Below are 27117 nucleotides of genomic sequence, written 5' to 3'. Positions count from 1 at the left end.
TGAGCTTTTGGGTGAAGGGGGGCCTGCCAGGGAGGAGCTGAGTGTGGCACAGCAAACCTGTCCCACATTAGAGGGTCTCAGACAGCAAGCTGTCAAACAGGCTAATGGGGATGTCAGTGACTCTCACAGAGTTTACTGGGAGGACAACCTCTTGTACACTGAGCATAGGGATCCTAAACCTGGAGCTGCCAGGAGATTAGTGATTCCTCAGGAGTACAGGAAGTTCCTCCTAACACTGGCACATGACATTCCCTTAGCTGGGCATCTAGGACAAATGTAAACTTGGGACAGGCTTGTTCCCCTGTTTCATTGGCCTAGGATGTCTGAGGACACAAAAGAATTTTGCAAGTCCTGTGAAACCTGTCAAGCCAGTGGCAAGACAGGTGGCACCCCAAAGGCACCCTTTATCCCACTGCCTGTGGTTGGGGTTCCCTTTGAAAGGGTAGGGGTTGACATAGTTGGCCCCCTTGACCCTCCTACTGCTTCAGGCAATAGGTTTATCTTGGTGGTAGTGGACCATGCCACAAGATATCCTGAAGCAATTCCTTTAAGGACCACTACAGCTCCTGCAGTGGCAAAGGCCCTCCTGGGAATATTTTCCAGGGTGGGCTTCCCAAAGGAAGTAGTATCAGACAGAGGAAGCAATTTCATGTCTGCATACTTAAAGGCCATGTGGAAGGAGTGTGGTGTAACGTACAAGTTCACAACACCCTATCATCCACAAACAAATGGACTGGTGGAGAGATTTAATAAAACTCTCAAAGGCATGATTATGGGTCTCCCTGAAAAGCTCCGCAGGAGATGGGATATCCTTCTACCATGCCTCCTTTTTGCCTACAGGGAGGTACCCCAGAAAGGAGTGGGCTTCAGCCCCTTTGAACTTCTTTTTGGACACCCTGTTAGGGGTCCACTCACACTTGTAAAGGAGGGTTGGGAACAACCTTTAAAAGCTCCTAAGCAGGATATTGTGGATTATGTACTTGGCCTCAGATCAAGGATGGCTGAGTACATGAAAAAGGCCAGTAAAAACCTTCAGGCCAGCCAAGAGCTCCAGAAGCAATGGCATGATCAGAAGGCTGTTTTGGTTCAGTACCAACCAGGGCAGAAAGTGTGGGTCTTGGAGCCTGTGGCCCCAAGAGCACTCCAAGATAAATGGAGTGGACCCCACACAATTGTTGAAAAGAAGGGTGAAGTCACCTACTTGGTTGACTTAGGCACTGCCAGGAGTCCCCTTAGGGTGCTCCATGTCAACCGCCTAAAACCCTACTATGACAGGGCTGATCTCACCCTGCTCATGGCAACAGATGAGGGACAGGAAGAAGACAGTGATCCTCTACCTGATCTCTTCTCTTCCACAGATCAAGATGCTCTTGTGGAAGGTGTAGTTTTGGCTGATTGTCTTACTGCTGAGCAGAAAGACAATTGCACAAATCTCCTAGGACAATTTTCAGAACTCTTCTCTACTGTGCCAGGCACCACTTCTTGGTGTGAGCACACTATAGATACTGGAGACAGTTTACCTGTCAAAAGTAAGATCTATAGGCAGCCTGACCATGTCAGGGACTGCATAAAGCAAGAAGTTCTGAAAATGTTGGAACTAGGAGTGGTTGAGCACTCTGACAGTCCATGGGCTTCTCCTGTGGTACTGGTACCAAAACCCAATTCTAAAGATGGAAAGAAAGAAATGCGGTTTTGTGTAGACTATAGAGGTCTCAACTTGGTAACCAAAACTGATGCTCACCCTATACCCAGGGCAGATGAGCTCATAGATAGACTGGCATCTGCCAAGTATCTAAGCACTTTTGATTTGACTGCAGGGTATTGGCAGATCAAATTGTCAGAAGATGCTAAACCTAAGACTGCATTTTCTACCATTGGAGGAAATTACCAGTTTACTGTAATGCCTTTTGGTTTGAAAAATGCACCTGCCACTTTTCAGAGGTTGGTGAACACAGTCCTGCAAGGGCTGGAAGCTTTCAGTGCAGCATATTTGGACGATATAGCTGTCTTTAGCTCCAGCTGGGATGATCACCTGGTCCACCTATGGAAAGTTTTGGAGGCCCTGCAAAAGGCAGGCCTCACTATCAAGGCTTCAAAGTGCCAGATAGGGCAGGGTAAGGTGGTTTATCTGGGACACCTTGTTGGTGGGGAACAGATTGCACCACTTCAGGGGAAAATCCAAACAATTATTGATTGGGTTCCCCCTACCACTCAGACTCAGGTGAGAGCCTTCCTAGGCCTCACTGGGTATTACAGGAGGTTCATTAAGAACTATGGCTCCATTGCAGCCCCTCTTAATGACCTCACTTCCAAGAAAATGCCTAAAAAGGTATTATGGACAGCAAGCTGTCAGAAAGCTTTTGAGGAGCTGAAGCAGGCCATGTGCTCTGCACCTGTCCTGAAAAGCCCTTGTTACTCTAAAAAATTCTATGTCCAAACTGATGCATCTGAATTAGGAGTAGGGGCAGTCCTGTCACAACTTAATTCTGAGGGCCAGGATCAACCTGTTGCTTTTATTAGTAGGAGGTTGACCCCTAGAGAAAAGCGTTGGTCTGCCATTGAGAGGGAGGCCTTTGCTGTGGTCTGGGCTCTGAAGAAGTTGAGGCCATACCTGTTTGGCACTCACTTCATTGTTCAGACAGACCACAAACCTCTACTTTGGCTAAAACAAATGAAAGGTGAAAATCCTAAATTGTTGAGGTGGTCCATATCCCTACAGGGAATGGACTATACAGTGGAACATAGACCTGGGAGTAGCCACTCCAATGCAGATGGACTCTCCAGATATTTCCACTTAGACAATGAAGACTCATCAGGTAATGGCTAGTCTTATTGTCCTTCGTTTGGGGGGGGGGTTGTGTAGGAAAGTACCATCTTGCCTGGCATGTTACCCCCATTTTTCACTGTATATATGTTGTTTTAGTTGTATGTGTCACTGGGACCCTGGTAACCCAGGGCCCCAGTGCTCATAAGTGTGCCTGAATGTGTTACCTGTGTAGTGACTAACTGTCTCACTGAGGCTTTGCTAATCAGAACCTCAGTGGTTATGCTCTCTCATTTCTTTCCAAATTGTCACTAACAGGCTAGTGACCAATTTTACCAATTTACATTGGCTTACTGGAACACCCTTATAATTCCCTAGTATATGGTACTGAGGTACCCAGGGTATTGGGGTTCCAGGAGATCCCTATGGGCTGCAGCATTTCTTTTGCCACCCATAGGGAGCTCTGACAATTCTTACACAGGCCTGCCACTGCAGCCTGAGTGAAATAACGTCCACGTTATTTCACAGCCATTTTACACTGCACTTAAGTAACTTATAAGTCACCTATATGTCTAACCTTTACCTGGTAAAGGTTAGGTGCAAAGTTACTTAGTGTGAGGGCACCCTGGCACTAGCCAAGGTGCCCCCACATTGTTCAGAGCCAATTCACTGAACTTTGTGAGTGCGGGGACACCATTACACGCGTGCACTACATATAGGTCACTACCTATATGTAGCTTCACCATGGTAACTCCGAATATGGCCATGTAACATGTCTATGATCATGGAATTGCCCCCTCTATGCCATCCTGGCATTGTTGGTACAATTCCATGATCCCAGTGGTCTGTAGCACAGACCCTGGTACTGCCAGACTGCCCTTCCTGGGGTTTCACTGCAGCTGCTGCTGCTGCCAACCCCTCAGACAGGCAGCTGCCCTCCTGGGGTCCAGCCAGGCCTGGCCCAGGATGGCAGAACAAAGAACTTCCTCTGAGAGAGGGTGTGACACCCTCTCCCTTTGGAAAATGGTGTGAAGGCAGGGGAGGAGTAGCCTCCCCCAGCCTCTGGAAATGCTTTGTTGGGCACAAATGTGCCCAGTTCTGCATAAGCCAGTCTACACCGGTTCAGGGACCCCTTAGCCCCTGCTCTGGCGCGAAACTGGACAAAGGAAAGGGGAGTGACCACTCCCCTGACCTGCACCTCCCCTGGGAGGTGTCCAGAGCTCCTCCAGTGTGCTCCAGACCTCTGCCATCTTGGAAACAGAGGTGCTGCTGGCACACTGGACTGCTCTGAGTGGCCAGTGCCACCAGGTGACGTCAGAGACTCCTGCTGATAGGCTCCTTCAGGTGTTAGTAGCCTTTCCTCTCTCCTAGGTAGCCAAACCCTCTTTTCTGGCTATTTAGGGTCTCTGTCTCTGGGGAAACTTTAGATAACGAATGCATGAGCTCAGCCGAGTTCCTCTGCATCTCTCTCTTCACCTTCTGATAAGGAAACGACCGCTGACCGCGCTGGAAGCCTGCAAACCTGCAACATAGTAGCAAAGACGACTACTGCAACTCTGTAACGCTGATCCTGCCGCCTTCTCGACTGTTTTCCTGCTTGTGCATGCTGTGGGGGTAGCCTGCCTCCTCTCTGCACCAGAAGCTCCGAAGAAATCTCCCGTGGGTCGACGGAATCTTCCCCCTGCAACCGCAGGCACCAAAAAGCTGCATTACCGGTCCCTTGGGTCTCCTCTCAGCACGACGAGCGAGGTCCCTCGAATCCAGCGACGCTGTCCAAGTGACCCCCACAGTCCAGTGACTCTTCAGCCCAAGTTTGGTGGAGGTAAGTCCTTGCCTCACCTCGCTGGGCTGCATTGCTGGGACCCGCGACTTTGCAGCTACTCCGGCCCCTGTGCACTTCCGGCGGAAATCCTTCGTGCACAGCCAAGCCTGGGTCCACGGCACTCTAACCTGCATTGCACGACTTTCTAAGTTGGTCTCCGGCGACGTGGGACTCCTTTGTGCAACTTCGGCGAGCACCATTTCACGCATCCTCATAGTGCCTGTTTCTGGCACTTCTCTGGGTGCTAACTGCTTCAGTGAGGGCTCTTTGTCTTGCTCGACGTCCCCTCTCTCTGCAGGTCCAATTTGCGACCTCCTGGTCCCTCCTGGGCCCCAGCAGCGTCCAAAAACGCCAAACGCACGATTTGCGTGTAGCAAGGCTTGTTGGCGTCCTTCCGGCGGGAAAACACTTCTGCACGACTTTCCAAGGCGAGCGGGATCCGTCCACCAAAGGGGAAGTCTCTAGCCCTTTTCGTTCCTGCAGAAACCTCAGCTTCTTCTGTCCAATCGAAGCTTCTTTGCACCCGCAGCTGGCATTTCCTGGGCATCTGCCCATCTCCGACTTGCTTGTGACTTTTGGACTTGGTCCCCTTGTTCCACAGGTACCCTAGATTGGAAATCCACAGTTGTTGCATTGCTGGTTTGTGTCTTTCCTGCATTATTCCTCTAACACGACTCTTTTGTCCTTAGGGGAACTTTAGTGCACTTTGCACTCACTTTTCAGGGTCTTGGGGAGGGTTATTTTTCTAACTCTCACTATTTTCTAATAGTCCCAGCGACCCTCTACAAGGTCACATAGGTTTGGGGTCCATCCGTGGTTCGCATTCCACTTCTGGAGTATATGGTTTGTGTTGCCCCTATCCCTATGTTTCCCCATTGCATCCTATTGTAACTATACATTGTTTGCACTGTTTTCTAAGACTATACTGCATATTTTTGCTATTGTGTATATATATCTTGTGTATATTTCCTATCCTCTCACTGAGGGTACACTCTGAGATACTTTGGCATATTGTCATAAAAATAAAGTACCTTTATTTTTAGTATAACTGTGTATTGTGTTTTCTTATGATATTGTGCATATGACACTAAGTGGTACTGTAGTAGCTTCACACGTCTCCTAGTTCAGCCTAAGCTGCTCTGCTAAGCTACCATTATCTATCAGCCTAAGCTGCTAGACACCCTATACACTAATAAGGGATAACTGGGCCTGGTGCAAGGTGCAAGTACCCCTTGGTACTCACTACAAGCCAGTCCAGCCTCCTACAATGTGGCACAAGCTCTCATCTGTCGTGCGTTGCACTCCTCATTCACTCATCTCCCCACCATCTTACATCGACCCCACTCAACACAGGCATAGCCCATACAACATGCACCCTGTGTACTAACCTGTTGGTCTGTAGGACCGTAGAGTAGCGCAAACTGGGGGAGGACCCCATCAACAAGTTTCTCCAATTCCTCAGATGTGAAGGCAGGGGCCCTTTCCCCAGTCGCAGCAGCCATTGTATCTCCCAGACCGAGGTCACAGCAGCACTTGCAGCATAGGTCCTCTCTTGTGGATGATCAGGTCTCAAGTGATTAATCAGATAGAAAATGGCGGTCACGCCCGTGGCGGTGCGTACCGCGACCGCCGGCACACATCTTCATTGGCTCCTGAAACCCATAGGGTTCAATGTTAACCAATGCGGCTTTGCACCGCGGTCTTCGACCGCCTACCGCCACGGTGTGCCACGCCAACGCATTGACCTCACATCCCATTGTCACACTTCACAGGTCAGGCAGCCGCCATTTCAAGGGCCCACATGGCTTAATTTCTACTGCGTCACACAGGCCTAGGCCTTGCATTACCAATCATACAAGCCTTTCAATGCATAACGAATCGTGTACTGTGCAAGCTGTGTGAACGTACCTGTGGGTTGCTTGACTCTGTGCTCCATGTTCTCCTTCCTAGGCATCGTCCGCTGGGACTTGCGAGGAGAAGGATGAATCCTCCCGTGTACAGACCGCTGGTGGACCTGTCGACAATGGAAGAACGACATATCATACTTACATACAGGCTTGACCGTGCCACTATACATGAACTGTGTGCCCAGCTGGAGCCAGACCTGATGTCCCCCATCCGCCAACCCACAGGGATTCCCCCTCTGGTGCAGGTTCTGTCAGTACTCCATTTTTTGGCAAGTGGGTCTTTTCAGACAACAGTGGCCATTTCATCAGGGATGTCTCAGCCTATGTTTTCTAAGGTTTTGTCCAGAGTGTTGTCTGCCCTGATGAAATTCATGCGGAGCTACATTGTGTTCCCTGAGGTGGGCGATTTGGCTACAGTGAAGGGTGATTTCTATGCCCTTGGACATATTCCCAACATCATTGGTGCCATTGATGGGACCCATGTGGCTTTGGTTCCCCCCAAAGAAAGTGAGCAGGTGTACAGAAACAGAAAAAGTTATCATTCGATGAATGTCCAGGTGGTCTGTTTGGCTGACCAGTACATCTCCCATGTAAATGCCAAGTTCCCTGGGTCTGTGCATGACGCGTACATCATGCGAAATAGCAGCATCCCTTACGTGATGGAACAGCTACAGAGACACTGTGTGTGGCTAATAGGTGACTCTGGTTACCCCAACCTGTCCTGGCTACTGACCCCAGTGAGGAATCCCCGGAACAGGGCAGAGGAACGGTACAATGAGGCCCATGGGCGAACTAGGAGGATCATAGAAAGAACATTCGGGCTCCTGAAGGCCAGGTTTAGGTGCCTGCATATGACAGGTGGATCCCTAATGTACTCACCAAAGAAGGTGTGCCATATCATCGTGGCCTGCTGTATGCTTCACAATCTTGCTTTGCGACGCAAGGTGCCTTTTCTGCATGAGGATGGTCCAGATGGTGGTGTTGTAGCAGCTGTGGAGCCTGTGGAGAGTGAAGAGGAGGAAGACGACGGGGACGACACGGACAACAGGGATACAGTGATACAACAGTATTTTCAGTAGCAAACAGGTAAGAATCAACCACGCCATTTTACATTTACTTAAGGCCTCCTGCCTCTCTACTGTCTGTGTTTCCCCCCAGTTCCTGTTAACTGATTTGTGACTTTCCCTTCCCTTTTCAGAGCTGTATGACCCACTGCGTGACTTCTGCTTTGTTTGCCAATGGACTAAAGATGTATGACAGTGGTATGTTGTCATCACAATGTAACTGAACATTTTTGCACCGTTATGTCTAATACATTTGTTAAGAATACAAGCAGACTCCTGATTTATTTAAGTGCAATAAGTGATTTTATTACAGTGCTACATTTAGGTACATGATTGTAAAACGGTGATGGGTGGGGGTGGAGTAATGTCCATGGCAGAGTCCAGTTCTCAGTCTCACAGGTGCATTGTCCATATGCCTGTGGAAGCATGGAGCAGGGGCAGTTAAAGGTTGGACAGGGTGACAATGTGGGACAGTGGGATGACATCAGGGGGTATCTTATGCTGGCGGGGGTCTTGGCATCCTACTCTGTCTTCTTGTGAGATCTCAGGTTCCCCTTGCGGGGTGGTTCTTCTTCTGCAGGAGGTGGGGTTCTGGTGGCCTGTTGTTGTGTGGGGGCCTCCTGTCCACTAGCGCCGGCGGAGGTGGTAGGCTGCTCCTGGTCTGGGTTAGTGACAGGGGCCCTTTGGGGTGCCACATGGTCCCGCAATGTGGTGACTATCTGGTTAAGGGCCACGACGATGGTCCCCATTGCGGAACCAATGTTCCTCAGTTCCTCTCTGAACCCCATGTACAGTTCCTCCTCCAGTGCCTGGATCTCCTGGAACTTGGCCAGTACCGTCGCCATCGTCTCCTGGGAGTGGTGGTATGCTCCCATGATGGAGGAGAGGGCCTCTTGGAGAGTGGGATCCCTGGGCCTGTCCCCCCCCTGTCGCACAGCAGCCCTCCCAGTTCCCCTGTGTTCCTGGGCCTCTGTCCCCTGGACGGTGTGTCCACTACCACTGCCCCCAGGTCCCTGTTGTTGTTGGGGTGGTGGGTCAACCTGGGTGCCCTGTAGTGGCGGACACACCGCTGATTGACGTGTCCTGGAGACAGAGGCATGGGCCCGCTGGGTGGGAGCTGTGCTGGTGTTCCCAGAGGGGATTAGGTCTGCTGTAGCCTGTGGCTGTCTGTGGGGAACCGACTGTCCCGAGGTCCCCGATGGGCCGGGCTGGTCATCTGGGTCCAGGGAGACAGAGCTGCTGTCATCACTGGGGGCCTCTTCTGGGGGTGGGATGGACATCTCTGGACCCTCCGTGGCGGTGTGGTGGCGTTCGGGTCCTGCAGGGGTATAAGGGTATGGTTATTGCTTCTGTGTGTGGCATTTTGTGTAATGGGTGGGTGGCCGTGTACCCAAGTGCAGGCATTCCCTTGTGGGGGCTTTTGTGAGGGTGGCTTGTGGGGGTGATGTGTGTGTGCAGTGGGCATGCTTTGGTGATGGGTGTCCATGCTTTGTGGACGCATGCAGGTCTAGGTGTTGGGATGGGTGGGTTGTGATGGTAAGCCATTTGCAAGGAGTTGGTGTGATGGGGGTGGGGGTGAGGGTGGGGGTATGATTTGGGATGCAGGTGGGGTGGGGGTGGGATGAAGTAGTTAAGATTTGACTTACCAGAGTCCATTCCTCCGCCTACTCCTGCGAGGCCCTCAGGATGCAGGATGTGCAAGACTTCCTCCTCCCATGCTGTAAATTCTGGGGGAGTAGGTGGGGGTCTGCCGCCAGTCTTCTGCACCGCGATGTTGTGCCTTGATACCATGGAACGCACCTTCCCCCGTAGGTCGTTCCAGCGCTTCCTGATGTCATCCCGATTGCGTGGATGCTGTCCCACTGCGTTGACCCTGTCGACTATCCTTTGCCATAGCTCCATCTTCCTAGCAATGGTGGTGTGCTGCACCTGTGCCCCGAAGAGCTGGAGCTCTACACAAACTATTTCCTCCACCATGACCCTGAGTTCTGCGTCAGAGAACCTGGGGTGTCTTTGGGGTGCCATGGGGTGGTGTGGATGAGGTGAGGGATGTTGTTGTGTTGTAGAGTGTGATGTGTGTGGTGGTGTATGGTGTTTTGTGCGTGGTAATTGTGTGGGTGATGTTGTGATTTGCCTCTGTGTGATGGTCTACTATAAGCAGTGCTGTCTCTCTCTGTCCTCCAGTCGCTATTGTGGTCGTAAGGGTTTGTGGGTGATGTGGGTGTGTGTTTTATATTGTATTGGGTGTGTGGGTGTGTTGTTTGTATGTGTATCAGGTGTGTGTATTTCGAATTGTCCAATGTGGATGTGTTTTGTAAGGGTGTGTGTATTTTGACCACGGCGGTGTGTACCGCCAATGGAATACCGCGGTTAAAAGACCGCCGCGTGGATTCGTGGGTCGGAATGGCATGGGCGTATTTCTGTTGGCGTGACGGTGGAGGTTTGGTCAGCGCCAGTTTTTCGCTGACCTTTGGTGTGGCGGACTTTTGTGGATGTCGGGTTTTTAGCGGTTTGCCAGTTGCGGGTCAGAATGACCGTGGCGGTTTCCCGCGGCCGCGGCGGTGTTATGGCGGTCTTCTGACCGGCGGTAAGCGCCTTTTACCGCCGAGGTCAGAATGACACCCATTGTCATAAAAATAAATTACCTTTATTTGTAGTATATCTGTGTATTGTGTTTTCTTATGGATATGGCACCAGTGGTATAGTAGGAGCTTTGCATGTCTCCTAGTTCAGCCTGAGCTGCTCTGCTATAGCTACCTTCTATCAGCCTAAGCTGCTAGAAACACCTCTTCTATACTGATAAGGGATAACTGGACCTGGTACATAGTGTAAGTACCCCTTGGTACCCACTACAAGCCAAGCCAGCCTCCTACATTGGTTGTGCAGCGGTGGGATAAGTACTTGTAACTACTTACCACTTTGTCATATTGTACTTTTCATAAGAGAAAAATATACAATACAAGTTCAGTGTATGTACACCTAACCAAAAAGTTTTGCTTTTCTTCTCTTACACTTTCTGCTAAGTGCTGAAAAGTACTCCTAAACTTTCTAAAAGTTTCAAAAAGTTTTTTTTCTGTTCTTTAAGAAGTCCTGAAACTTTTGCTCTCTTCTCACTGTCCCTAAACCTTCTTCTATCATGTCTGATCTAGGTACTTCTCTTAAAATGGTCAATACAGCATATGACAATCTTAACTTTAAGAGCCTAAGGAGTCTCTGCAATGATAGAGGTTTAGTGGTAGGAAAGAACCCTTCTAGAGAATTTCTGTCTAACATGCTCATTGAGAATGATAAGTCCCTAGCTGGCACTTCAATTGAGAAGTTAGGAGATAGCTCACACTCTGACTCAGGGGAGCCCCTTGAGGGAGGTGTACAGGGTTCTCTTCCAAATCTGCCCTCTAGCAGACCTCATAGCAATGCTGGTAGTAATAGAAGCTCCCATCATAGTAGGGATAGCTTTGTTCCTGAAGGCCAGGTTGCTAGAGTGCAAGCTGTTAGAGGCAGGTCTCCCTCTGTTGAATCCAATATTTCTTCTGTGTCCAAGCATTCTCAACCCACCCACCCTGAAGATAAATTGTTAGAAAGGGAACTCAATAAGTTGAAAGTGGAACAGACCAGACTGAAGCTTAAACAGCAACAGCTGGCTCTAGACAGGGAATCCCTAGACCTGGAGAAGGAGAGACAGAGGGTGGGGTTTGGACCCCATGGTGGCAGCAGCAGTATTCCTGATAGCAATCCTGTGAGAGAGCATGATTCCAGGAATCTGCACAAGATAGTTCCCCCTTACAAGGAGGGGGATGACATTAACAAGTGGTTTGCTGTACTTGAGAGGGCCTGTATGGTACAGGGGATCCCTCAAAGGCTGTGGGCTGCTATTCTATGGCTATCTTTCAATGGAAAGGGTAGGGATAGGCTCCTTACTGTTAGAGAAAGTGATGCCAATAATTTTGCAGTTTTGAAGGATGCACTCTTGGATGGATTTGGCTTAACCACTGAACAATACAGGATTAAGTTCAGAGACACCAGAAAAGAGTCCTCACAAGATTGGATAGACTTTGTTGACTGTTCAGTGAAGGCCTTGGAGGGGTGGTTACATGGCAGTAAAGTTTCTGACTATGAAAGCCTGTATAATCTTATTCTGAGAGAGCATATTCTGAATAACTGTGTGTCTGACTTGTTACACCAATATCTAGTGGACTCAGATCTGACCTCTCCCCATGAATTGGGAAAGAAGGCAGAAAAATGGGTCAGAACAAGAGTGAACAGAAAAGTTCATACAGGGGTGACAAGGATGGCAAGAAGAAAGATGGTGAGAAATCTCAGGATAAGCATGGGGATAAGGTTAAAACCAAAGATCCTTCTTCAAATCCTAAACACTCTTCAGGGGGTGGGGATAAATCAAATTCTTCCTCTTCTTCACAACATACACACATTAAAAAGCCTTGGTGCGTTGTGTGTAAAAATAAAGGCCATAGGCCAGGGGATAAGTCCTGTCCAGGTAAACCCCCTGAGCTTACCACCACTAATACATCAAACGTTAGTGCCCCTAGCAGTAGTGGTAATAGTGGTGGGATTGCTGGCAACAGTCAAACTAGGGGGGTAGTTGGGTTCACTTATGGGTCCATCATAGAAACTGGGGTAGTCAGTCCCAAGACAGTTTCTGTCACACCTAGTGGCATTGGCCTTGCCACACTGGCTGCTTGTCCCCTTACAATGGATAAGTACAGGCAGACAGTTTCAATAAATGGTGTTGAGGCCCAGGCCTACAGGGACACAGGTGCCAGTATCACTTTGGTGACTGAAAACCTAGTGGCTCCTGAACAACACATCATTGGACAACAGTACAAGATTATTGATGTCCATAACTCCACTAAATTTCTTCCCTTAGCTATAGTTCAGCTTAGTTCGGGTGGAGTTACTGGCCCTAAGCAGGTGGTAGTGTCACCCAGCTTACTTGTAGACTGTCTCTTAGGTAATGACCTATAGACCTCAGGTTGGGCTGAGGTAGAGTTTTATACCCATGCAGCCATGCTGGGTATCCCAGAGGAATTGTTCCCTCTCATTTCTACTGAAATGAAAAAGCAAAGGAGAGAAAAAGGCCTGAAAACTCCGGATCTCTCTCCAACTACAGGTAAAAAGGGTATCACAGTATCCCCTAACCACCCTGCCATTCAGGATACCATTCATGTGGTGGGAGAAACCTCTCCTGGGGTGGCACCTGTTCCAAGGGAATCATCAGCTGGCATAGCTGTACTCCCTGAGGTGGAAGTACCTCTCTGTGGGATAACTAATATTGGTGAGAAAAAGAGCAACATTTTAGTTAACATGGGGCATCCCTCCAACCCTTCCAGAGAAAATTTAGTGCAGAAACCCTGCCCTGCCTCACAACACTTAGGACAGCAACCCTGCCCTAGTGTGGAGCTCATAGGACAGCATCCCTGCCCTACTCCAACTCAAGAGAAACAGCATCCCTGTTCTCTCTTACAGCCATATGGACAAAGTTGTTGCCCAGCTATTGCTTTACTGCGACAGCATCCCTGTCTGGCATTCTCATCACTAGAAATAGGTCCAGTGGACAATTCCCACTGTTCTAAACTAAAACTTACTGATAGAAACTCTGAACATATATCTTCACATTGTTGGTTAGCTAAAAAACTTCAAACAGGGTGGTTTACACCCCAACAGGGAAGTAACCATATAGTGGATTATAAAGGGAGTAACCAGTCTATTGCAGAGCTACTCTCCACTTATCACCACTTAGACAATAAAGTCTCAACTGGCCAAGGTTAGCCTTATTGTCCTTCGTTTCGGGGGGGGGGGGTTGTGTGAGAAAGTAGCCTCTTTCTAGCCTTGTTACCCCCACTTTTGGCCTGTGTGTGAGTATATGTCAGGGTGTTTTCACTATCTCACTGGGATCCTGCTAGCCAGGGCCCAGTGCTCATAGTGAAAACCCTATGTTGTCAATATGTTTGTTATGTGTCACTGGGACCCTGCTAGCCAGGACCCCAGTGCTCATAAGTTTGTGGCCTATATGTATGTGTTCCCTGTGTGATGCCTAACTGTCTCACTGAGGCTCTGCTAATCAGAACCTCAGTGGTTATGCTCTCTCTGCTTTCCAAATTGTCACTAACAGGCTAGTGACCAATTTCACCAATTCACATTGGCATACTGGAAAACCCTTATAATTCCCTAGTATATGGTACTGAGGTACCCAGGACATTGGGGTTCCAGGAGATCCCTATGGGCTGCAGCATTTCTTTTGCCACCCATAGGGAGCTCTGACAATTTTTACACAGGCCTGCCAGTGCAGCCTGAGTGAAATAATGTCCACGTTATTTCACAGCCATTTACCACTGCACTTAAGTAACTTATAAGTCACCTATATGTCTAACCTTCACCTGGTGAAGGTTGGGTGCAAAGTTACTTAGTGTGTGGGCACCCTGGCACTAGCCAAGGTGCCCCCACATTGTTCAGGGCAAATTCCCCGGACTTTGTGAGTGCGGGGACACCATTACACGCATGCACTGTACATAGGTCACTACCTATGTACAGCGTCACAATGGTAACTCCGAACATGGCCATGTAACATGTCTAAGATCATGGAATTGTCACCCCAATGCCATTCTGGCATTGGGAGGACAATTCCATGATCCCCCGGGTCTCTAGCACAGAACCCGGGTACTGCCAAACTGCCTTTCCGGGGTCTCCACTGCAGCTGCTGCTGCTGCCAATTCCTCAGACAGGTTTCTGCCCTCCTGAGGTCCAAGCAGCCCTGGCCCAGGAAGGCAGAACAAAGGACTTCCTCTGAGAGAGGGTGTAACACCCTCTCCCTTTGGAAATAAGTGTGAAGGCTGGGGAGGAGTAGCCTCCCCCAGCCTCTGGAAATGCTTTGATGGGCACAGATGGTGCCCATCTCTGCATAAGCTAGTCTACACCGGTTCAGGGATCCCCCAGCCCTGCTCTGGCGCGAAACTGGACAAAGGAAAGGGGAGTGACCACTCCCCTTACCTGCACCTCACAGGGGAGGTGCCCAGAGCTCCTCCAGTGTGCCCCAAACCTCTGCCATCTTGGAAACAGAGGTGTCTGTGGCACACTGGACTGCTCTGAGTGGCCAGTAGCAGCAGGTGATGTCAGAGGCTCCTTCTGATAGGCTCTTACCTCTTTTGGTAGCCAATCCTCCTTCCTAGGTAGCCAAACCTCCTTTTCTGGCTATTTATGGTCTCTGCTTTGGGGATCTCATGAGATAACGAATGCAAGAGCTCATCAGAGCTCCTCTGCATCTCCCTTTTCACCTTCTACCAAAGGATCGACCGCTGACTTCTCAGGACGCATGCAAAACCGCAACAAAGTAGCAAGACGACTACTAGCAACCTTGTATCGCTTCATTCTGCCGGCTTTCTCGACTGTTTCCAGGTGGTGCATGCTCTGGGGGTAGCCTGCCTCATCTCTGCACCAGGAGCTCTGAAGAAATCTCCAGTGGGTCGACGGAATCTTCCCCCTGCAACCACAAGCACCAAAAGACTGCATCACTGGTCCTCTGGGACCCCTCTCAGCACGACAAGCGTGATCCCTGGAACTCAGCAACTCTGTCCAAGTGACTCCTACAGTCCAGTGACTCTTCAGTCCAAGTTTGGTGGAGGTAAGTCCTTGCCTCCCCACGCTAGACTGCATTGCTGGGTACGGTGTGATTTGCAGCTGCTCCGGCTCCTGTGCACTCTTCCAGGATTTCCTTCGTGCACAGCCAAGCCTGGGTCCCCGACACTCTAACCTGCAGCGCACAACCTTCTGAGTTGTCCTCCGGCGTCGTGGGACTCCCTTTTGTGACTTCGCATGGACTCTGGTTCACTCTTTTTCCAAGTGCCTATTCAGGTACTTCCGCGGGTGCTGCCTGCTTTTGTGAGGGCTCCCTGACTTGCTGGGCGCCCCCTCTGTCTCCTCCTCCAAGTGGCGACATCCTGGTCCATCCTGGGCCACAGCAGCATCCAAAAACCTTAACCGTAACCCTTGCAGCTAGCAAGGCTTGTTTGTGGTCTTTCTGAGTGGGAACACCTCTGCAAACTTTTTCACGATGTGGGACATCCATCCTCCAAAGGGGGAGTTCCTAGTCCTCTTCTTTCTTGCAGAACTCCAAGCTTCTTCCAACAGGTGGCAGCTTCTTTGCACCTTCAGCTGGCATTTCCTGGGCTCCTGCCAACTCTCGACACTGTCGCGACTATTGGACTGGTGCTCAGGTCCGGAAATTCACTGTTGTTGTATTGCTGGTGTTTCTTCTTCCTGCAGAATCCCCCTATCACGACTTCTGTGCTCTCTGGGGTAGTAGGTGCACTTTACACCTACCTTTCAGGGTCTTGGGGTCGGCTATTTTTCTAATCCTCACTGTTTTCTTACAGTCCCAGCGACCCTCTACAAGCTCACATAGGTTTGGGGTCCATTCGTGGTTTGCATTCCACTTTTGGAGTATATGGTTTGTGTTGCCCCTATACCTATGTGCTCCTATTACAATCTACTGTAACATTACATTGCTTGCCTTACTTTTCTTGCTATTACCTGCATAATTTTGGTTTGTGTACATATATCTTGTGTATATAACTTATCCTCATACTAAGGGTACTCACTGATATAGTTTTAGCATATTGTCATAAAAATAAATTACCTTTATTTTTAGTACTTCTGTGTATTGTGTTTTCTTATGATATTGTGCATATGACACCAGTGGTATAGTAGGAGCTTTACATGTCTCCTAGTTCAGCCTAAGCTGCTTTGCCATAGCTACCTTCTATCAGCATAAGCTGGTAGAAACACCTCTTCTACACTAATAAGGAATAACTGGACCTGGCACAAGGTGTAAGTACCTCTGGCACCCACTACAAGCCAGGCCAGCCTCCTACATTGGAAGCAGCGATGGGATAAGTACTTGTAACTACTTACCACTTTGTCATTGTGTACTTTTCATAACAGAATAATATACAAAACAAGTTCAGTGTATGTACACCTAACCAAAATGTTTTGCTTTTCTGCTCTCACACTTTTTACAAAGCTCTGAAAAGTTTCTCTAAACTTCTAAAAGTTTCTAAAAGTTAGAAAAAGGTTTTTTCTCTGTTCTTTAAAAAGTTCTGAAACGTTTTCTTTCTTCTCACTGTCTCTAAACCTTTTGCTATCATGTCTGATGTAGAGTCTGCTCTTAAAATGGTCAATACTACTTATGACAATTTGAATTACAAGAGCCTAAGGAGCCTCTGCTTAGATAGAGGTTTAGGTATAGGAAAGAACCCTACATGCTTATTGTGAATGATGAGTCCCTAGGAGGCACTTCAAATGAGAGGTTAATAGAAGGCTCCCACTCTGACTCAGGGGATCTCCTTGAGGGAGGTGGGGAGGGTTCTGTTCCAAATCTGCCCCTTAGCAGGCCACCTAGTAATGCTGGTAGTAATGGAGGTTCCCATCATAGCAGGGGTGTCTTTATTCCTGGAGGCCAGGTTATTAGGGTTCAGTCAGTTAGGGACGGATATCCCTCTGTTGTTTCCAATTTATCTTCTGTGTCCAAGCATTCCCAACCCAACCACCCTGAAGACAACATGTTAGAAAGGGAACTCAAAAAGAAGAGAGTGGAAGAGACCAGACTGAAGCTTAAACAGCAATAGCTGGCCTTAGATAGAGAAGCCCTAGACCTGGAGAAGGTGAGATAGAGATTGGGGTTTGGACCCCATGGTGGCAGCAGCAGTATTCCTGATAGTAATCCTGTTAGAGAGCATGCTTCCAGGAATCTGCACAAGATAGTCCCCCCCTTACAAGGAGGGGGATGACATCAACAAGTGGTTTGCTCCACTTGAGAGGGCCTGTATGGTACAGGGGGTCTCTCAAAGGCAGTGGGCTGCTATATTGTGGCTATCTTTCAATGGCAAGGGTAGGGATAGGCTCCTTACTGTTAGAGAAAGTGATACTAACAATTTTGCAGTTTTGAAGGATGCACTCTTGGATTGATTGGGCTTAACCACTGAACAATACAGTTTCAATTAAGGTCAGAGACACCAGAAAAGAGTCCTCACAAGACTGGATAGACTTTGTTGACTGTTCAGTGAAGGCCTTGGAGGGGTGTTTACATGGCAGTAAAGTTTGTGAATTTGAAGCCTGTATAATCTTATTCTGAGAGAGCATATTCTGAATAACTGTGTGTCTGACTTGTTACACCAATATCTAGTGGACTCAGATCTGACCTCTCCGCAAGAATTGGGAAAGAAGGCAGACAAATTGGTCAGAACAAGGGTAAACAGAAAAGTTCATACAGGGGGTGACAAGGATGGCAAGAAGAAGGATGGTAAGTCTTCTGACAAGGGTGGGGACAAAAGTAAAACTAAGTCTTCATCAGGCCCACAAAAGTCCTCTGGTGGGGGTGGTGGGTCCAAATCCTCTTCCAATAATCAAGTTAAAAATCCTTGGTGTTATTTGTGTAAAGTCAAAGGCCATTAGACAACTGATGCCAGCTGTCCAAAGAAAAACACCAAACCTCCCACTACCACAACCCCTACTGCAAATTCTAGTGCCCCTAGTAATAGCAGTGGTGGTGGGAGCAAATCTACTAATAGCCAATCCAAGGGAGTAGCTGGGCTCACTTTTGGTAATTTAGTTGGGGTTGGTCTTGTTAGGGAGACCACAGAGGCTGTGTTAGTCTCTGAAGGTGCCATTGATTTGGCCACCTTGGTTGCTTGTCCCCTTAATATGGAAAACTACAAGCAACTTCCCCTAATAAATGGTGTTGAGGTTCAGGCCTACAGGGACACAGGTGCCAGTGTTACCATGGTAATAGAGAAACTGGTGCACCCTGAACAACACCTACTTGGTCAGCAGTACCAAGTGACAGACGCTCATAACAACACTCTTAGCCACCCCATGGCTGTTGTGAATCTCAACTGGGGCGGTGTTACTGGACCAAAGAAAGTTGTGGTTGCCTCAGATTTACCTGTAGACTGTCTACTAGGGAACGATTTAGAGACATCCGCTTGGGCAGAAGTGGAGTTGGAGGCTCATACAGCAATGCTGGGCATTCCTGGGCATATTTTTGCTTTGACAAGGGCTCAGGCCAAAAAGTAAAAAGGACAGGGTAACTTGGATCTTGGAACAATGGACCAAGTGCTCCCTAAAGCTAGGGGTAGCAAGGGTAAATCCCTACCCACTATCCCTCCCTCTACAAATGATTCTCCTTCTGAGGAAGAAGACTTTCCTCCCTGTGCAGAACCTTCACCAGAGGAGCTGGCAGCAGACACTGCTGAGCTTTTGGGTGGAGGGGGGCCTGCCAGGGAAGAGCTGAGTGTGGCACAGCAATCCTGTCCCACATTAGAGGGTCTCAGACAGCAAGCTGTCAAGCAGCAAAATGGCGATGTCAGTGACTCACATAGAGTTTACTGAGAGGACAACCTCTTGTACACAGAGGCAAGGGACCCAAAACCTGGAGCAGCCAGGAGATTGGTCATTCCCCTGCAGTACAGAGAGTTCCTCCTAACTCTGGCACATGACATTCCTTTGGCTGGACATTTGGGCCAGATCAAAACGTGGGAAAGGCTTGTCCCCCTGTTTCACTGGCCTAGGATGTCAGAGGACACAAAAGATTTTTGTAAGTCTTGTGTGACCTGCCAAGCCAGTGGCAGGACTGGTGGCACACCAAAGGCTCCCCTTATTCCTCTACCTGTGGTTGGGGTCCCCTTTGAAAGGGTAGGGGTTGACATAGTTGGCCCCCTTGACCCTCCTATTGCTTCAGGCAATAGGTTTATCTTGGTGGTTGTGGACCAGGCCACAAGATATCCTAAAGCAATTCCTCTAAGGACCACTACAGCACCTGCAGTGGCAAAAGCCCTCCTGGGAATCTTTTCCTGGGTGGGCTTCCCAAAAGAGGTTGTATGAGACAGGGGTAGCAACTTTATGTCTGCATACTTGAAAGTTATGTGGAAGGAATGTGGTGTAACAAACAAATTCACCACACCTTATCATCCACAGACTAATGGACTGGTAGAGAGGTTTAATAAAACTCTCAAAGGTATGATAATGGGACTCCCTGAAAAACTCAGGAGGAGATGGGATGTCCTGTTACCTTGCCTCCTTTTTGCTTACAGGGAGGTACCCCAGAAAGGAGTGGGCTTCAGCCCCTTTGAACTCCTCTTTGGGCACCCTGTAAGAGGTCCACTAACACTTGTGAAGGAGGGTTGAGAACAACCTTTAAAAGCTCCCAAACAGGACATAGTGGACTATGTACTTGGCCTAAGATCCAGAATGGCTGAGCACATGAAAAAGGCCAGTAAAAACCTTCAGGCCAGCCAAGAGCTCCAAACGCAATGGCATGACCAGAAGGCTGTTCTGACTCAGTACCAACCAGGACAGAAGGTGTGGTTTTGGAGCCTGTCGCCCCAAGAGCACTCCAGGACAAATGGAGTGGACCGCATCTAATTGTTTAGAAAAAGGGTGAGGTTACCTATCTGGTAGACCTGGGCACTGCCAGGAGTTCCCTTAGGGTGATTCATGTCAACCGCCTAAAACCCTACTATGACAGGGCTGATCTCACCCTGCTCATGGCAACAGATGAAGGACAGGAAGAAGAGAGTGACCCTCTCCCTGATCTCTTCTCCTCCACTGAAGAGGATGCTTTAGTGGAGGGAGTAGTTTTAGCAGATTGTCTGACTGCAGAACAGAAAGACAACTGCATAAATCTCCTTGGACAATTTTCTGAACTCTTTTCAACTGTGCCAGGCACCACATCTTGGTGTGAACACACAATTGATACTAGAGACAGCTTGCCTGTCAAAAGTAAAATCTATAGGCAGCCTGACCATGTCATGGACTGCATAAAACAAGAGGTTCAGAAAATGCTTGACCTAGGAGTGGTTGAACCTTCTGAAAGCCCATGGGCGAGTCCTGTGGTGCTTGTACCAAAGCCTCACTCAAAATATGCAAAAAGGGAGATGAGGTTTTGTGTAGACTACAGAGGTCTCAATCAGGTAACAAAAACTGATGCTCACCCTATACCCAGGGCAGATGAGCTCATAGATACACTGGCATCTGCCAAGTATCTAAGCACCTTTGATTTGACTGCAAGGTATTGGCAGATCAAATTGGCTGAGGATGCTAAACCTAAAACTGCATTTTCAACTATAGGAGGGCACTACCAATTTACAGTGATGCCCTTTGGTTTGAAAAATGCACCTGCCACTTTTCAGAGGTTGGTGAACACAGTCCTGCAAGGGTTGGAGGCTTTTAGTGCAGCAATCTAGATGATATAGCTCCTTTAGTTCCACCTGGGATGAGCACCTGGTCCACCTTTGGAAAGTTTTGGAGGCCCTGCAAAAGGCAGGCCTCACTATCAAGGCCTCAAAGTGCCAGATAGGTCAGGGAAAGGTGGTTTATCTGGGACACCTGGTAGGTGGAGAACAGATTGCACCACTTCAGGGGAAAATCCAGACACTCATGGATTGGGTTCCCCCTACAACTCAGACCCAGATGAGAGCCTTCCTAGGCCTCACTGGGTATTACAGGAGATTCATTAAAAACTATGGCTCCATAGCAGCCCCACTTAATGATCTCACCAGTAAAAAGATGCCTAAAAGGTATTGTGGACAGCTAGCTTTTGAGGAGCTCAAACAGGCTATGTGCACTGCACCTGTCCTAAAAAGCCCAAGTTACTCCAAGAAATTCAGGGCCTTATTTATACTTTTTGGTGCAAAACTGCACTAAGGCAGTTTTGCCCCAAAAAGTTTTGCACCGGCTTGCACCATTTTTTAGCACCAGCTGGGCACCATATTTATGGAATGGTGCAAGCCAGTGCAAAGGGTAGGCTAGCTTAAAAAAAAATGACGTTAGGCAGTTTTGAGTCAAAATAAATGATTCTGACCAGATTAACATCATTTTTTGACGCAAAGGGGCATATTTATACTCTGTTTGCACTGAATTAGAGTCATTATTTTTTTACTCTAATTCAGTGCAAAACTAACTCCATATTTATACTTTGGTGCTAGACCCGTCTAGCACCAAATTAATGGAGTTAAAGTCATTTTTTTGGAAGTGGAAACCTATCTTGCCTTAATGAGATGCAAGGTAGGCGTTCCCGTGCAAAAAATGACTCTATGGCCATAACACCATATTTATACTCCCATGCAAAAATGGTGCAAGGGATGGAGGAGGGGTCAAAAAAAGCTTGCTTTGCCCCATTTTTTAAGACCTGGGTCAGGGCAGGTGTTAGGGGACCTGTGGCCCTATTTCCATGGTGGAACACCATGGAATAAGCTCAGAGGTGCCCTCCCTAGGCCCTAGGGGCACCCCCACCCACACTAGAGGGACTGCGAGGATGGGGGACCCCATCCCAGGTAAGTACAGGTAAGTGCATTTTATTTTTGAAAGTGCCATAGGGGGCCCTGAAATAGGCCCCAATACATGGCACCGGGTGCAATGGCCATGCCCAGGGGACCCCTGTCCTCTGTGCTGGCAATTGGGGTGGAGGGCATGACTCCTGCCTTTTCTAAGGCAGGAGTCATGTGGCATGGTAGGTTTAGCACCATAAAATGACGCTAATCTGGTTAGAGTCATTTTTTTTTACTCTAACCTGCCTAAAGCCATTTTTTGGTGCTAAACCCTCTTCTTCTATACTGCCAGCCCCACCAGACTAAAGTCATTTTTTTGAACTCTAGCCTACCCTTTGCACCGGCTTGCACCATTCCATAAATATGGTGCCCAGCTGGTGCACAGAAATGGTGCAAGCCGGTGCTAAACATTTTGGTGCAAAACTGAGTTAGTGCAGTTTTGCAGCAAAAAGTATAAATAAGGGCCAATATTTCGTAAGTTTGCGCCACTTTTGTGTCATAAAATGACGTTAATGCGGTGCAAAAAAAGTTTAAATCAGGGCCTTGGTGCTAGATGGGTCTAGCACCAAAGTATAAATATGGAGTTAGTTTTGCACCGAATTAGAGTAAAAAAAAATGACACTAATTCGGTGCAAACAGAGTATAAATATGCCGCAGAGTATAAATATGCCCCTAAATATGGCGTTAAGGCCATAGAGTCATTTTTTTGCACGGGAACGCCTACCTTGCATCTCATTAGGGCAAAGTAGGTCTCCACTTTCAAAAAATGACTTTAACTCCATAAATTTGGTGCTAGAGGGGTCTAGCACCAAAGTATAAATATGGAGTTAGTTTTGCACCGAATTAGAGTAAAAAAAAATGACACTAATTCGGTGCATACAGAGTATAAATATGCCCCTCATTGTTCAAACTGATGCATCTGAATTAGGGGTAGGGGCAGTCTTATCACAACTCAATTCTGAGGGCCAGGATCAACCAGTTGCTTTTATCAGCAAAAGGTTGACCCCTAGAGAAAAGCGTTGGTCTGCCATAGAGAGGGAGGCCTTTGCTGTGGTCTGGGCACTGAAAAAGTTGAGGCCATACCTGTTTGGCACTCACTTTATTGTTCAGACAGACCACAAACCTCTACTTTGGCTAAAACAAATGAAAGGTGAAAACCCTAAATTGTTGAGGTGGTCCATATCTCTACAGGGAATGGACTATACAGTGGAACATAGACCTTGGAGTACCCACTCCAATGCAGATGGACTCTCCAGATGTTTCTACTTAGACAAGGAAGACTCATCAGGTCATGGCTAATCTTATTGTCCTTTGTTTGGGGGGGGGTTGTGTAGGAAAGTACCATCTTGCCTGGCATGTTACCCCCATATTTCACTGGATATATGTTGTTTTAGTCTATGTGTCACTGGGACCCTGCCAGGCAGGGCCCCAGTGCTCGTAAGTATGTGCCCTGAATGTGTTCCCTGTGTGATGCTTAACTGTCTCACTGAGGCTCTGCTAACCAAAACCTCAGTGGTTATGCTCTCTCTGCTTTCCAGGCAAGTGACTAAATTTACCAATTCACATTGGCATACTGGTACACCCATATAATTCCCTAGTATATGGTACTGAGGTACCCAGGGTATTGGGGTTCCAGGACATCCCTATGGGCTGCAGCATTTCTTTTGCCACCCAGAGGGAGCTCTGACAATTCTTACACAGGCCTGCCAGTGCAGCCTGAGTGAAATAACGTCCACGTTATTTCACAGCCATTTACCACTGCACTAAAGTAACTTATAAGTCACCTATATGCCTAACCTTCACCTGGTGAAGGTTGGGTGCAAAGTTACTTAGTGTGTGGGCACCCTGGCACTAGCCAAGGTGCCCCCACATCGTCCAGGGCAAATTCCCCGGACTTTGTGAGTGCGGGGACACCATTACACGAGTGCACTGTACATAGGTCACTACCTATGTACAGTGTCACAATGGTAACTCCAAACATGGCCATGTAACATATCTAAGATCATGGAATAGTCCCCCCAATGCCATTTTGGCATTGGGGGGACAATTCCATGATCCCCCGGGTCTCTAGCACAGAACCCGGGTACTGACAAACTGCCTTTCCGGGGTCTCCACTGCAGCTGCTGCTGCTGCCAACCCCTCAGACAGGTTTCTGCCCTCCTGGTGTCCAGGCAGCCCAGGCCCAGGAAGGCAGAACAAAGGATTTCCTCTGAGAGAGGGTGTAACACCCTCTCCTTTTGGAAATAGGTGTGAAAGCTGGGGAGGAGTAGCCTCCCCCAGCCTCTGGAAATGCTTTGATGGGCACAGATGGTGCCCATCTCTGCATAAGCCAGTCTACACCGGTTCAGGGATCCCCCAGCCCTGCTCTGGCGTGAAACTGGACAAAGGAAAGGGGACTGACCACTCCCCTGACCTGCACCTCCCAGGGGAGGTGCCCAGAGCTCCTCCAGTGTGTCCCAAACCTCTGCCATCTTGGAAACAGAGGTGTCTGTGGCGCACTGGACTGCTCTGAGTGGCCAGTAGCAGCAGGTGACGTCAGAGATTACTTCTGATAGGCTCTTACCTCTCTTGGTAGCCAATCCTCATTCCTAGGTAGCTAAACCTCCTTTTCTGGCTATTTAGGGTCTCTGCTTTGGGGATCTCATGAGATAATAAATGCAAGAGCTCATCAGAGTTCCTCTGCATCTCTCTCTTCACCTTCTACCAAAGGATCGACCGCTGACTGCTCAGGACGCCGGCAAAAGCGCAACAAAGTAGCACGACGACTACTAGCAACCTTGTATCGCTTCATCCTGCCGGCTTTCTCGACTGTTTCCAGGTGGTGCATGCTCTGGGGGTAGCCTGCCTCCTCTCTGCACCAGGAGCTCTGAAGAAATCTCCTGTGGGTTCACGGAATCTTCCCCCTGCAACCGCAGGCACCAAAAGACTGCATCACTTGTCCTCTGGGACCCCTCTCAGCACGACGAGCGTGCTCCCTGGAACTCAGCAACTCTTTCCAAGTGACTCCCACAGTCCATTGACTCTTCAGTCCAAGTTTGGTGGAGGTAAGTCCTTGCCTCCCCACGCTAGACTGCATTGCTGGGTACCGCGTGATTTGCAGCTGATCTGGCTCCTGTGCACTCTTCCAGGATTTCCTTCGTGCACAGCTAAGCTTGGGTCCCCGACACTCTAACCTGCAGTGCACAACCTTCTGAGTTGTCCTCCGGCGTCGTGGGACTCCCTTTTGTGACTTCGCATGGACTCCAGTTCACTCTTCTTCCAAGTGCCTGTTCAGGTACTTCTGCGGGTGCTGCCTGCTTTTGTGAGGGCTCCCTGACTTGCTGGCTGCCCCCTCTGTCTCCTCCTCCAAGTGGCGACATCCTGGTCCCTACTGGGCAACAGCAGCACCCCAAAACCTCTACCACGACCCTTGCAGCTAGCAAGGCTTGTTTGTGGTCTTTCTGCATGGGAACACCGCTGCAAGCTTCATCACGACGTGGGACATCCATCCTCCAAAGGGGAAGTTCCTAGTCCTCTTCTTTCTTGCAGAACTCCAAGCTTCTTCCAACAGGTGGCAGCTTCCTTGCACCCTCAGCTGGCATTTCCTGGGCTCCTGCCCACTCTCGACACTGTCCCGACTATTGGACTTGGTCCCCTTGTCTTACAGGTACTCAGGTCTGGAAATCCACTGTTGTTGTATTGCCGGTGTTTGTTCTTCCTGCAGAATCCCCCTATCACAACTTCTGTGCTCTCTGGGGGTAGTAGGTGCACTTTACACCTACCTTTCAGGGTCCTGGGGTGGGCTATTTTTCTAACCCTCACTGTTTTCTTACAGTCTCAGCAACCCTCTACAAGCTCACATAGGTTTGGGGTCCATTCGTGGTTCGCATTCCACTTTTGGAGTATATGGTTTGTGTTGCCCCTATACCTATGTGCTCCTATTGCAATCTACTGTAACTTTACATTGCTTGCCTTCCTTTTCTTGCTATTACCTGCATAATTTTGGTTTGTGTACATATATCTTGTGTATATAACTTATCCTCGTCCTGAGGGTACTCACTGATATACTTTTAGCATATTGTCATAAAAATAAATTACCTTTATTTTTAGTACTTCTGTGTATTGTGTTTTCTTATGATATTGTGCATATGACACCAGTGGTATAGTAGGAGCTTTACATGTCTCCTAGTTGCTAGAAACACCTCTTTTACACTAATAAGGGATAACTGGACCTGGCACAAGGCGTAAGTACCTCTGGTACCCACTACAAGCCAGGCCAGCCTCCTACAGGGACTCACTATCCGGTGGCGCCTCCTGTTCATCAATAGACAGCCGAAAATGTGCTTAAGTTCACTCCAGGAACATCTGACGAAATCATCTGAGCGACTGTATGACCTGCCACACAAATGGGAAGAAAACAGATAACGAAGCATACCTCAGATCAAAGGTACTACAGAAGTTCTATATGGCTATGAGACTGAGAAACCCGCTGGACTCTGAGAGTGCTGGTGCACGACACCGGACAACAGAATGTGTGGCTTGGAAACCTTGCTGCCACACAACAACTGCAAATAACACTGGGGGGTCAGGGGGAGAGACACAATATTGGTTGAACTAGGCAGGGGGTGGCCAATGGGTTGAGCACACGGATCTCGCCTCAGCCCCCACACAATATGTTTAATCAGTTGGGAAAGGTTTGGACGTGGAAAGTTGCACAACCAGTCCTGGGGAGAGGGAGTTTGGATACAAAGAGAACTGTTTTGTTTGTAGTTAATAAGTTCAAATAAGAGGACCCAGGTCCAGACCACAAGTCCCTCTGGCAGGACCCCCGGCCGTTGTCACACATGAACTAGACACCTAGAAATATCAGTACCCATGCACAACGCACCCACATAGACCATGGATAGCACATTAGATTACAGGCTCCTCACCTGGAATGTAAGGGGACTGAACAGCATGAATAAGCGTTATAAAGTATACACCCAGCTCAAAAGGTGAGGCATACATATAGCAATTCTACAAGAAACACACCTCACAGGGAAGGAGGTCACAGCGCTATCAAAAAGATGGAGAGGGCAGATATATGCCACAGAATACTCGCCCTATGCCCGGGGGGTCTTGCTGTGGGTCCGACCAGGAGTCCTGTTCCAAAAAACTGAAGCATTTATAGATAAAAAGGGACGATATGTCCTAGTGAAAGGTCACTTAGGGGGACGGGATGTTACCCTGGGTGGCATTTATGCTC

This window comes from Pleurodeles waltl, chromosome 4_2, assembly GCF_031143425.1.
Source record: "Pleurodeles waltl isolate 20211129_DDA chromosome 4_2, aPleWal1.hap1.20221129, whole genome shotgun sequence".
In the NCBI taxonomy this organism is placed as follows: domain Eukaryota; kingdom Metazoa; phylum Chordata; class Amphibia; order Caudata; family Salamandridae; genus Pleurodeles; species Pleurodeles waltl.
This window is presented reverse-complemented; position numbering follows the sequence as displayed.